The sequence below is a fragment of the Mytilus galloprovincialis genome, chromosome 14 (assembly GCF_965363235.1).
Source record: "Mytilus galloprovincialis chromosome 14, xbMytGall1.hap1.1, whole genome shotgun sequence".
NCBI lineage: Eukaryota > Metazoa > Mollusca > Bivalvia > Mytilida > Mytilidae > Mytilus > Mytilus galloprovincialis.
This window is the reverse complement of record NC_134851.1, coordinates 39,986,774-40,001,657: the sequence shown is the minus strand read 5'-3', so window position 1 is coordinate 40,001,657 and position 14,884 is coordinate 39,986,774. Positions and strand designations below refer to the sequence as shown.

General features: G+C 33.0%; 1 protein-coding gene across 1 annotated transcript in view; it reads left to right on the top strand.

Annotated features, from left to right (window-relative positions):
• The window catches only part of LOC143059274 (uncharacterized), an 87,969-nt gene that overhangs the window by 16,555 nt on the left and 56,530 nt on the right, over positions 1-14,884 (top strand). The gene's annotated exons all lie outside the window — the stretch shown is intronic.

Here is a 14,884-nt window from a genome sequence, read left to right as displayed (position 1 = left end):
TTACTAAGGCAACGGAATTTACATAAATACATTCTTAGATCAGATGGTAACACAGTTAAATATTTCTCAAAACAAAAATCAGACTTGTATATTCTGTAATTAAGACATTTTGCAGAATTCATAACATTATTACTCCAGTTCAACATAAATTTATTACTTAAACATTTCTTGACATTCTTACTAATATTATCAGATTTAGCAATTATTTGGTTATCCCACATCAAATTAAATCCACATTCATATAAAGTATTTTTAATTTCTAACAACCATTTAGAGTGGTAGATACCCCTTTTACTAAGCTGATACAATATAGAATACAGTGTATATGAAATTTTTTCTCTTTTACCACACATGATACGTTGCCAGAAACCAACCATTCTAGCTTTAATAAGAATATGTAATGGTATTCTACCCAATTCTCCATAAATCATTCAATGAGCAGTACTTTTTTTAACATTCAAAATTATTTTACAAAATTGCATATGCAAGTTTTCTATAATAAGATATCAATACAGTATTTTTTTTAATTTGAGTTATCTTCCTTTGTCCATGATTATTGTTGAATCAACAAAAACAATGCTTTATACAATGCAATGTTTAATTTTGCTGTCTACTGATAAATTAAAGCAATTTTTACTGTTCATTTCTAAAAATATTTTAAAGTCTTCTTTGAAAATTGGAGTTATGTTTCTTTGTCCAATATGACAGTTGAATCAACTACAACCAATGCTTTATACAATGCAATATTCAATTTTACTTCCTATTGATAAATTGAAGCAGTCTTAACCATTCAGTGCTTATACAAGCAGGTTGATTTATACTGTTCTAGGGTTCTACATGTAATGAAATGTACAGAACTCAGACTAAGTTCAATTTTTGGAAGCGTTACTTTTACAGTTCTTGAGCGTTATATGCCAGCGGGGGCATCATTCCACATTTATTTTCTTAATATGTTGAATCTTCTGAAATATTTATGAAATAATTGCCACTGCCCACTGGACATTAAGCAAACAACAATAAAAATCAATATGGGGTGTTAATAGGGTATATATTATGTGCATAACTGATGTCATGGATTTATTTTTATTTAATTTTTTGTATTCTTATATCTTTATTTAAAAAAATTATGGCTGGTTTTTTTTTACGATAGAACTTATTTAATATATTGTATTCAAGTTTTATTCATTTTTACATTCTAATAAATAAATTTCGGAAATAAAAGACAAATGTGTTATATTATACGACCGCAAACCAATTTTTGGGATCGTATAATGGTATGATGTCGTCATCTGCATCGCTCAAAGACACATTTGGTGTCTGGACAATAACTTTTTTTTTATTTAATTTTTATTATTTTCAAGATTTACAACAAATACAACACATCAAACATTCATACAGTAGTATTAGCGATAGATTTGAATATATATTTATTTATGACAATACACATTGTTGTAAATTAATTTTTTCTTTTTATATGAAAAAAAAAGAAGCAAGAAAATACAGAAGAAAATATAATTAGAGTTAAATCTTAAATGTTTATGTACCACTGTGTGGCACTTAAGAATTGTAAGAATTTTATAAAAAAAAAAGAAATAAAAGGAAGAGGTTAAAAAATATCCCGTAAGATTTTCAGTACATAAAAAGATTGTGCTATTAGATACAATGGACAATAACTTTAGTTTAAGTGAATGGATCTCTATGAAATTAAATGAGAAGGTTAAATACCTCAAAAGGAAGTTTGGGATTGATTTTGGAGATAATGGTCCCAACCGTTTTGGAATTAGAGGCCTAAAAGGGGCCCAAAACAAGCATTTTTGGAAAATGACGCAGTCATTGTTCCATTACTGGCGACCTGAACTTCATTACATTTCTCTGCCTACCGCGCTTGGTTTCGTATTTACTATTTTCTATACAAACTGGAATTTGCTTGTGTTATCATTATGCATGAGAGGTCATTGTGTAGTAATCAGCCAGGAACCAGTTTACAACTAACTGGTTTCTGCTTGTATTCCACTACACTCGAACAAAGTGTTGTAGTTTGACGGGAACCAGTTTAGAATTTGTAAACTACAAAACGTAATCGGTTATTGTTCATTCCGTTTTGGTGTTTCATACCGACTTTTATGGTTTGAATAAGCTTAAGACCCTTCAAACATTAATGTGATAGGTATATTAAAGACTGTTTTACAAAAGGATGGAACTGTTTATGCTTTCAAAGTCGTACTATAGTGATATCTGTTATGTACGGATTTCCACTCTCACCGGTTAATTTCTTCTTTTACACGTGCTTTTGAAACTTCCTGTTTAAACATCGCAAGTTTTAAAATTGTTTTTTGAGTGAATTTAACTTATTTTAACAATCATGAAGCGTTCCAGAATCATTTTCAAGCAGTTTCTTCTTCTCTTTGATGATGGAAAATAGGTTTTTCTCAAGAAAATACCGCAAACGATCGCAGAGGAATTGAAACGTACAAGTCAAGTCGGCACCTGGTTAAATTGGCATCTAGTTAAATCGGCACCTATTTGACGTCAATTCGGCATCCAATAATATTTGTTATAATATTTTCTATTTTCAATTAATTAATAACTGTTACCAAGTACATAGTGAATATGTTGTTGTGTATTTAGGTAAACAACGAAACCAAAGTGAAATTATGTTGTTAACGAAGCCCTTACCCAAGCTGTTGTTTTAACAATTAGACAATTATTAAAATAAAATGGAAAACTATGAGTCCTTTTCAATAAATCAAACTTTCATGCCAAATAATAAGCAAATTTAAGGTGTTTTTTTTCAGTAAAGTTTAAAAAGCATTAAACAAACAATCCTGTAAAATACTCAACTGGTTTAAATAATGCATAAAAATATCCAATATCTCATGTATTAGTCCAAATAATTATGACGTCTGGCAAGGCTATTTTATTTTTTTTCTGTGATGTCTTCCTACGAAGTTCGTAGGAAGGCTTCGTAGGAAGGCGTCCCAGAAAAAAATTAACATAGCCTTGCGGTCATAGAAAGGTGTCCCAGAATAAAATTAAAAAGCCTTGCCAGACGTAATAATTATTTTGACTACTCATATATATATCATTAAAAATACACCAAAAAAGTCATTAAGTTGAGAAAAATAAATATATACAAAATGTACATGAACACCCAAAAATGTGAAAGTTAGTATTTAACTCTTTTTGCTTAAATACTGCAAAAAATTCTGGCAACCCCTTACTTATTTTTACTCTTTTTGCTTAAAATACTGTTAAAATTTATATTTAACATGGGTGACGAATTGACTATATCAGGTGTCGATTTAACCAGGTGCTGATTTATCCAGGTGCCAATTTAACCAGGTGCCGGTTTGACTAGAATTCTTTGACAAATGTTTGAAATTACCTGAGTTTCATTAGACCTTTGATAACAGTAACAAAAAGATTATTTACATAATATTTTGTGGGAGAAGGGGTTCAGACTATGTGGTATCAGGTCTGTTCGCGCCCAATACACTTTCGCACCCTACACGTTCGCACCCAAGGTCCGTTTGCACTCTACTCATTCGCGCCCAATTTTAATTCAAATTCAAGTTGAATAATTGGAAAATCATGATTGTTGTTTTAAATTGCTTTGGTGTAAATACTGAATGTATTTATAGCTTGGTATGAGTAAAACATTGAAGATTTTAGAGGAAAAACACAAAAGATAATTGTTTTTAACAGCTTGATCCCTTTGATCTGAAACAACGAAACAATAAAATATAGGAACCAAAATATAGCAATCCACTATTATAACCAAAACATGATAAAATCTATTCAACACACAGAAAAAAACATAGTCAGAATCTCACTTCATTTTGAAAGAAGTCAATGAAACAAAGTTATAGCAATACATTAACCAAAACATGATTAAGAGTTATTCAACACAAAATAAAACGTTGACAAAATACCACTTTATTTAGAAAGGATTATTATAATTTTTAACAATACGCTATCTAAAACATGATTAAGATTTATTCAACACAAAAAAAAATGCTGTCTCACTTTATTTTGAGACAATGACAACAATTATACTTGCTTACAGAGTTATTAAACACAAAACCAATTAAGATTGGGTGCAAACATGTAGGGTGTGAAAGTGAAAGGGGCGAACATGAGTGGGCGCGAACGGACCTGGATTCAGACTATGTACCAGTGAGAAATATACAAGCCTTTCTACGGTATTTATTTGTACAATTCAGGTAGTCTTGACCTATTCATTTGTCTTAAAAAACAGCCAGTTGTCACCTTCACTTCACACACACACACATATACGAATATCAATTATATGCTTACGAGACATGTTGCATTGTTAAACTAATTACGGTATGTGAAAATCAAGACTTGCATAAAAACTATCCCAATATTAGAGACAGTGGCGTCATTTTTCTTCAGAGCTTTCAGCTCTTTGATTCTACTTGAAGGATATTAACTTGTGTATAAGTATTTCAATTGCCCTGAAATTGTACCACAATGTTTTATACCACAAGTAGAAGGCTTGGACTCATTTTGGGGGTTATGGTGCCAAAAGTTTTAGTATAAATGGGCCAAAAACTAGCATTTTTGCAGTATCAGGTCAATAACTTGTGTGTAAGTGTATAGATCTTCTTTACATTGTACCACAAGGTTCAATATCACAAAAGGAAGGCTGGGATTGAGCTTGGGGGTAATTGCCCAATTCATGCGGGAATAAGGGGCCAAAAACAAGCATTTTTCTAGTTTCCAGACAATAACTTGTGTTTAAGAATATGGATCTCTCTGAAATCGTACTACAAAGTTCCATACCACGAAGGAAAGGCTGGGTTTGAGTATGGGTGTAATTGCTCCAAAGGGGGTTCAAAAAGTTTGGGGGGTTACCGTTTTTTTAAGGGGTTCAAATTTTTTTCTCAAAATTTTTCAAATTTCAATATTTATTTTATTTTAGTTTCAAGAAGAATCTTTAATTCCACAGTATTGTGTAATAGATATGTAAGATCTTGACATTAATTTTGTTTCAGAAACCTATTCTATGTCAAAAATTTTATCACAACTCAAATTCAGGCAGAATCGAACTTGAATATTGTGCTGCGCTCAGTGAAGCATTTAATTATAGTCTGTCCTAGGCCTATTAACTGAAATTAATAGTACAGATTGTATTTATATTAGATGTTACACGAGTGCACATGGTAAAATGCCTCGCCTTCTTAACTCACCACTGATTTTAGGTTGATCGTTCCAAATGTAAAGCTGTTCTTCATCATAAACTTTACATGACACAAGAAAATGAGGTCAAAGTCAGACAAACCAAACTGGAAATACTCATACATGTACACCTTATAATCATTTCATACACCAAATATGCTTTTAAGTACTACATAAAGTATCTAAGAAACAAACTTTACCAGGAAGATTTAACATTGATCAATGAACCATTAAAATGAGGTCAAGGTCAGATGAACTCTGCCAAACAGACATGTACACCTTATAATCATTAATTGCTTTAAATATAGTAGACCTATTACATGTAGTTTATAAGAAGCAAAGTTAACCAGGAAAACATAAGATTGACCAATGAACCTTGAAAATGAGGTCAGTTTTCAGATTTTATTTATCAGATTACCCATCGCATAGTTATGGGACTTCAATAAAACAAAACATGCACAATTTTGCATATGTCTCAAGGCACAGGTAATTTGTAGAATTATCAGAATACTGTTCACGTCTTACATGTCTGAAAAACTGATAAGTTTTTAAAAGAAAAGTTTTCTTGTTGCACGCTTTTGTTTAGTTGACATGTATGTGAACCCAGAAAATTGCCATATCTCGCACCTAATATTTATTGGGCCAAGTACAGTTAGGATTTTGTTATCGTTTTTGATTGTTCAGTTTCAGAGGAATTTTTAAACAATCTTTGCATTCTGGTTAATTCACAAAATAAAATGATGTTTTTATACGACCACAAATTTTTTTTTGGATTGTATAATGGTATATGATGTTGTCTGCAACATCTGTGTCCTCTGCATCGTTGTCCAAAGACACATTTGGTTTCCGGACTCATCTAGTCTACTTTTGTAGATCAATCATTTTAAACATCAACTTTTGAATTTATTTTATTTAATTTCTTTGTCAACAAGCTTCAGTTGTCTATTATTTGTGAGAGCCCCTTTTTATTTGACCGCAAAAGATTTGCACTCATATTGCCGTCGTTGTCAGTGTCATCCGAAGAAAATTTGATTTTCTTGTTGGAATTGTTGTATATTGTCATATCAGGGCCTTTTACAGTTGACTATGCGGTATGGGCTTTGCTCCTTGTTGAAGGCCGTATGGTGACTTATAGTTGTTAATTTCTTGTCTCATTGGCAATCATTCAACATCTTCTCTTTTATAGGAACTTTAGTATACGTATATAGAAATCTATGAAATTTAAACAACCCCAAAAGAAAGGTTGGGATTGATTTTTTGAGTTATGGTAGGAATTAGGGCCAACAAGTGTTTTTTCTAGTTTCCAGACAATAACTTGTGAGCTAGTGTATTGTTTCTGCAATTATACCACAAGTTACCAAACCACAAAAGGATGGTTATGAAAAAAACGTTTTGAAATTTGGTGCAAAAAAAGGGAGAAAACAAGGATTGCTGGTTAATGGACAATAACTTAAGACAATTTAAAAGCAGTGTAAGAGAGGTAACCAAAACACAAATGTTTGGATTACCTCACATAAGGTAGCACAATACAAAGATTTTTTCACTCCCAATCAGACAACTTTAAACTGATGTAATTCATTTCATCCTTCTTTATATTTTATAAATGTGGTACCAAAAGAAAGAAGAAAGATTAATCTTTCCAATTGTGATAATTTCATTATGACATAATTATTACGTAATTAATTATTATATAATTAGTTGCTATATTGTGATGTCCACACTTGAATGAATTTTGCGTCTTTGTTCTTCATAACATCCAATTTTTTTTTTATAGATTCTTGTACAACACAGCTTGACCTCCAAAACTGTGTCTCAGATTTCCCAAAACATCAATAGAACAAATTTTATACCCAATTGAATTTACTGGTCTCTTATGAATTGATGTTGCAAACTTCATTGAAGATTTATGAGAGAATGAAATGCAATAGGAAAAATCTGAGACACAGTTTTGGAGGTCAAACTGTGTTGTGCAAGAATCTATAAATTATTTTGGGATGCTATGAATAACAAAGAAGCTAAATTCATTAAAGTATGGACATCACAATATGACAACTTATTACATAACAATTAATTATGTAATAATTATGTCATAATGAAATTATCACAATTTGAAAGATTAATCTTTCTTCTTTCTTTTGGTACCTCATTTATAAAATTTAAAGAAAGATGAGTGAAATTACATCAGTTTAAAGGTGTCTGATTGGGGATGAAAAATCTTTGTATTGTGCTACCTTAAACTGCTTTTAAATTGTCTTAAGAAATATATTTGTTAATATATTTTCTTGAGGTGATTACTACTATCAATTATTTTTAGAAGTTTTTAAGAAATATTGAGGAATATTAATTTTAGCCATGATTATGTCGTTTTCCATTTTAAGACTTTAATGATGTATTTAAATGGGTAATTATGGTTGCAAACTCCATAAGAAATTTGAATTGAGATTATTACGATATCTTGAGGGAAACATTTTTTGGGGGAAGTGAAAACAAATTGGGGGGGGGACAACTTTTTCTCATTTCAGATTTCAGGAATTAAAAGAATTCAGTGAAATGGAATGATCAGTTATGCTACAATATACTAATTACCCCCAACCAATTACTTGCAGCAACCCTGGTCCGGTTTTTGTATTGATCAGCAATATTGAAAGGTATTTAATTCAAATGACTTCAAAATACAAAGTTTATTTTATTTGGTAATTTCTTTTACAGCAACAGATATAAAATCAGAGAGATTTTAAATTCTGTCAGACATTTGACATTGTCATGTTGTACAAGAAGTAATAATCTGCGTTTTGATGGATTTGACACAAAGATATAAAACATCAAGTTATTATTTTTGTTCCAGCAATGCAGTTTAAATTCATATGATGAATATTCAGAAGGATGAAATAGCTATTTTAAAAAGTACACAACACAAAATGCATGCCTTTATATTGACTGTCAACTAATGTTTGAAATCTAATTGAATAATGACATATTAAAACGTATGTCATCCAATCAGATATTAATATGACAAAGATTATAGGGAAACCATATATATAAAGACTGTTCCATGTAAACATACAAGAGACCCAGTGAAGGCACTTAGAAACCTCCACTATGGATGGGTGTGAAGTTATTTTGTACAGTAAAAATGTAATAGAGAAATTTTCCCATTTTATAAACGCCTTCCCTGTGTACCATGTGTTTTAATTGAATAACCCTAAATGATACCCAGTAATGTAAAAATTTGAAAAAAAAGCAAATAGTTGGATCTCTTTACTTACATATATCATATATATCTTGTGGACTATGTTTAGTGGCATGGGTTTTTGTGCAGAGTTAAGCCATTGCAGTATTTTAAGGTGGGTATTATCTAACAATGCATTGAAATGAACATTTTATTATTGGTAAAATGTCTACAATAAGGATTAAGATACACACAAATATTATTTGCTATACAGTAGTGTATGTGAGGTTTACATTTTAATATACGATACTGTTTTAAAGGGACACTAGCTGTCAAATTAGTGTTTCCTTATTTGACTCATATTTTTATATTTAATTTATAACTTAAATAAATTTAAAAAAAAAAGTAAAAAATAAATAATTTAAAAGGTATAGGCTAAAAAAATGTATGAGAAACGACTGGACAAACAGAAGCTCCCGACGCAAAAAAATGAATATGATCAACACCTTCACGAAATGGGTCTGTTTTCGAAGCTTTCAAATGAAAGGTTACTTTATCCTTAAAGAACCGGATATGTTCGATACTCACATTGCATTCTGAATCAAACGAATGTAATACTGTAAATTCCCCACATCGAAGAAATCCAAAATATGCCGTGACACACGCTGCTTCCAGAAGAATGTCTACATACGGCGTATAATACTCTTTCCTCAAAAACTGACAAATATCCTTTAGTATCGTGAAGGTAATTGGCAGTCTAGGTTTTGTTGATTTTTTCTCATTTTTTTTATTCCTCTATATAACGCATCGAATCGATAAAGTTTATAAGAACTGTCGCTAAATATTGAAGGCTTCCCATTCTCTAAGTATTTATATCGTATTCCACATATATACATTTTAATAGTAGAACATTTCAAATGCAAGTTTTTAAAACAATGTGTAGCGAAATGAATAAGAAATTCTTCAGTTAACGGAGACATGTCTGAATTACGCCAAATCACTCCAGTCATTCGTAAAAAGGAGGCATAGGCAGAATACCCACACTCATACTGTGTACGTGTTCTGGAAGCTATTGAAATTTTGAGTAAACAACTTACACTATTAGTCAATTCCACATTACGAGTGAGAAGTGCGGACAAATCATGGCTTGTACATCTGCTTCCGGAGCTTCTTTCCGGAACGTCTGAAAATCAAATCGAGAAAGTGAATCGGCAATCACATTTTTAACACCAAGGATATGCTTACTTGAAAATGTAAAATTGTTAATTGCAGCTAGCCAAGTGAGTTTACGCATTAGTTTCATAATATCTTGCACCTTTGATCGTCCTTTTTTTTATAAAAGAGGGACGAAAGATACCAAAGGGACAGTCAAACTCATAAATCTAAAACAAACTGACAACGCCATGGCTAAAAATGAAAAAGACAAACAGAAAAACAATAGTACACATGACACAACATAGAAAACTAAAGAACAAACAACACGACCCCCACCAAAAACTAGGGGTGATCTCAGGTGCTCCGGAAGGGTAAGCAGATCCTGCTCCACAGGTGGCACCCGTCGTGTTGCTTATGTGATTACAAATCCGGTAAATAGTCTAATTCGGTAGGTCACATTCATGAAAGGGAAGGGGATTGTAGTTACGACGTAAGGAACATATCCGATATCATTTGTGAAACGGTTATTCCATAACGGTCAACCAACTCGTGATGGCGTCCGTAAAATTTACGAAGGGATGATTTCAACTTCACCATTTGGAACTCTTGGTTTAATAGCTTCCTTGTGAGCAGTAACCCTTTATCAAGAAAATCATGATAGGAAATGCAAGCACGGGAATATCGTATCAATTGGGAGATATATACCCCGTATGCAGGTGCAGCTGGAATGTTGCTACTTAGAAATGGAAATTTCACAATTGGAAAGCTGAAATCATCTCTTTTGTCGTAAATTTTTGTTTTCAACCGACCCTCATTGTCAATTTCTAGATATAAGTCAAGATATGAAGCCGACTTAACTGTATCTGTAGTATCCTTTATCTCCAATTCGATGGGCTAGATGCGTTCCACATACTCACCAAATTTTGAATTGTTTAGTGAAAGAACGTCATCTATATAGCGGAAAGTAGAGTTAAAGGATATTGCTAACTTCTTATCTTAAGAAGTTCCTGCATGAAGTCAGCCTCATAATAATAAAGAAACAAGTCGGCAAGTAGAGGGGCACAGTTTGTTCCCATTGGGATGCCGACAGTCTGTTGAAAAACACGTCCTCCGAACGTTACAAATATGTTGTCAATCAAGAAATCAAGCATCTTGATAATATCGGTTTCAGAGAATTTTTTGTTTGAATCAGAGTGATTCTTTACAAAGTATGATTTATCCCTCCCTAAGACAAGATACTTGTATCTACGTTGGCCAGTCTTTTTTATGAAGCAAAGTAATACTAACTCTTTCAATTTGTCTTTTAGTTTGGAATGTGGAATACTTGTGTAAAGAGTAGAAAAGTCAAATGTTTTAATACTGTTACAAGATGAAAGAGAGTTAGATTGTATGTACTCTAAAAGATCTTTGGAATTTTTAAGTATCCACATCTGATTCACGCCACCTCTAGAATAGGCAGTTTCACAATAACTTTTAAACCCGTCTTTGATTGCTGATAAAATAGATGTTAATAATTTAGAAAGAGGTGGTTTCGTGGAGCACTTGGAAGACCCAGCAATATACCGTTGTTTGTAAGGACACTTATGTAGTTTAGGTATCCAATACAGGGATGGAAGATCCAGTTCTTCATCTTTGGTTGAAATACCAAAGGAACAAAGAACAGACCTATGATTATCCAGTATTTCCTCTTTGGTAAGTGTCGTGAGGGTATATGTTGAGTTTCCAAGTGAATTGTCTATACCTAATTCGTTTATCAAGCAATTAATGTAGTGACTTTTACAGACAAATACGATGTTATTTGGGGCTTTGTCTGCGGAGACAACAACATATTTATCATGGAGGTCGGATAAGTGTTTAGCAACATTTGAGTCTTTAAAGATTGACGTAGTATGGGCATTGATGGACCCATTCAGTTTCTTGATTCTGATTTGTATTAACGACCTCACTGCCTTAATCCATTCGGATAGAGTGTCTACGTCTTCCTTTTCACGTTTAGCCCATTGCCTGGCATAATCCTCGACTGAGTTCATCAAAATTTTAAAGTTGTATTTCCAATTGATGGATTTAGGCTCACATTATTTCGGACATTTCGATAACACATTTCGTAGATAAGTGTTATTAACAATGTTAAGGTCACCGGTAATAACGTGGCCAGCAGGATTATATATGAATTGGGAACAAGCACAAGTGCAATCAGGAGGTTTAGACTTGAAGTCGTCAATATCGAGATTCTGCAAAACGCGTTTGAAATTGAAAATTTTAGTTGCAATAGGTTTGGTATAGGTATAAGAAATTATTGGTACAGACTGGTCTTTGAAATAAGGAGGTATTTTCGATTGAACTAATTTATGATGAAGGATATTGCCTAGGTTGACGCAATCGAGACCTTTGTTGGCAAAGGAAAGATTTAGAAAAGACCTTTTCTCTTTTTCATCTTTTCCAATGCGAACTGGCTTAAAAGTCTTTGACTTGCAATATCCGAAATTATAGCTTGAAGTTTGTATTGGTTTGAATGAGGGTTTGTAACAGTGGATTCCAAACATAAATTGAACAGAGAATGAAGTTTTGAAAGGGGTAATGAATAAAGTTTCGTCCGAATGGGATGAATACCTAACGGCTTTTGTATGAATGACAGCAAGTCATTAATAGAGACATCATGCAGAGAAGGTGATGTATAATGACGATGACCATGACTGCGTCTACGTCGAGGAGTCGAGTTGAAAATATTCATCACATTCACCGAGTTACACGAAGGACTAGATAGAATACCTATACCATCAATATTGTCATTGCAGCCATACGGTGTTGCAGTTCCCAATTGTCTAATCCAGTAGTCTTCTTTTTGTCTACGGAAAGTCGTTGAAAGATTAGGATTGTTAGAGCTATGGTATATCTTTTCGATAATGCGAACTGTCATAGAAACGATGGAATGATCGGGCTGATTGAAATGCTGGTATAGAATGTCGTTAGCATTGAGGTTATTGCTGATCTATGACCGCACATACGTTTGATTAGCATTCCTTTCGTTTCACCGACGTATACCAATCCACAAAGGTTGCACTCTAACATGTCTAATCCGTAGACGACATTTATTGATTTACAATTCAGATCATCGTACCTTCTGGTAAAATATGACTTCTTGGTCAAATTGCTAGTGAATGCAGCATCTGTAATTAAAATAGCACATGTTTTGCAGCCTTTGGTCTCACATTTTGAAATGCGACAGTGTTGTACTGTGTCATCAAAAACCAAAATGTCTTTAAGGAGAACTGAACATGGCTGTACATGTGTAATATTGCTATTGTCACTAGGACGATGATCTGAATGAGTCATGTTTGAGATATTTGTCATGTCTGGTGATGAGGGGACACCTGCCATATCAGACGACACCGTGTCCATGGTGACGTTTGTTTCGGACCTTTTTATACTGGGCGACGTCCGAGCCAGTTTCCTGTTTGATATTCGTAAGTTCATGCAATTGTAGTTTTGATACTGGGCGGATGATGTCCTCGGGGACAAAATGTCTACCAGCAGAGACATCAACTCAGTGGTAATAAAAGAGGGACGAAAGATACCAAAGGGACAGTCAAACTCATAAATCTAAAACAAACTGACAACGCCATGGGTAAAAATAAAAAAGACAAACAGAAAAACAATAGTACACATGACACAACATAGAAAACTAAAGAATAAACAACACGAACCCCACCAAAAACTAGGGGTGATCTCAGATGCTCCGGAAGGGTAAGCAGATCCTGCTCCACATGTGGCACCCGTCGTGTTGCTTATGTGATTACAAATCCGGTAAATAGTCTAATTCGGTAGGTCACATTCATGAAAGGGAAGGGGATTGTAGTTACGACGTAAGGAACATATCCGACATTATAATGTTGACAGTAGATTCATTATCACAATGAAAAACTATTCGTTTCCTCGTCCAATGTTTGCCCCAAAGTACGGCCGCTACTGCAGTTGGATACAATTCTCGGAAAGCCATAGACATATAAGAATCAAGTATATTTTGTAACTCTGGTGGCCAAGAACTAAAAAACCAATGTCCCTTGAAGTACCCCCCAAAGCCAAGTGCATGTTGAAGCAGCATCTGTATACACTTCGAAGTCCGCTACACTGGTAGTGAAAGTATCGTAGAAAAAGGAGACGCAGTTCCACTGTTTCAGAAAAATATACCACATCTTTAAATCATCTCGACATTCGGCTGACAGTGTAACATAGTAATTGAGATTGTTAACTTTAGTCGATAGGTTAATGAGATAAGTTACAAAAGTCCGTCCAGGTATTATGACTCTCGCAGCAAAATTGAAATGTCCCAAGAGTTGTAAAAGTTCTCGTTTTTTAATAGAATGTCGACGTAGAAATCTTCCAATGAAATAAATAATGCGTTCAACTTTATCTTGTGGAAGTCTAGCTTCCATCTTATCTGTATCTAGTAATATAATTCCGAGATACTTTAGTGTGGTATGTGGACCTAGTCTTTTTCTTAGATAATGGTATATTTAATCTATTAAAAATTAAAGTGATAAGTGCCATAGTTCTGTCTCCTGAAGTGTCGGATGCTTGAACAGTTAAAAAATCATCAAGCAGATGAAGTATAACTGGAATATTGTAATTGTTCTTGGCTATCTTTGCCGATGACAAATTGTCAAATATTTTAGGTGATGATCGTGAGCCAAACAAAGACGCACATAATACAGTTAATACAATAACACATGCTTATTTATACAACCAGGTCTCAGCTCATAATTCATTTCAATGAATCATAGTCATGTTGTAGCATAAATATTTCGAACCATAAAAACTATGTCGTACCTGTACCATAACCAAAACGATTTTGTACCATGACCATTTCATAATAAATGGAAGATTAAAATGTACATGTATACCATTTTGTGTGATATATGGAAGACAAAAATGTGTTCAATTTCGTAATACGAAAGAATATAACGCTTAGCATTTCATTTAACATCATTGTAAGCTATGTTTGAATTTTGAAATTTGACCTGTTGTCAAGTGTTATATAGTATATAGAAAATAGTTACAAAAAGATATTATCATAACTTGAAGACGTTATAAGGAAAAAGATATCTATTGGTGGTTCAAATTTCTCACAAATTAAACACAACAACAAGTTCTTTAATAGGTTACACAAATTCAATATGCAAATTCTTATGCACACAGGCAAATTCGTGCTTATGCCCTTTTCCTGCATTTTTTGAAAAAAAAACTTTTTATGACGATAAAAGCAAATGCAGATATTAGTCGTTTGTTGTTTAATTAAACTCTATTTTTTTAACAAACTAATTTTTTTGTAGTCAATGAATCATTTAACGATAAACATTG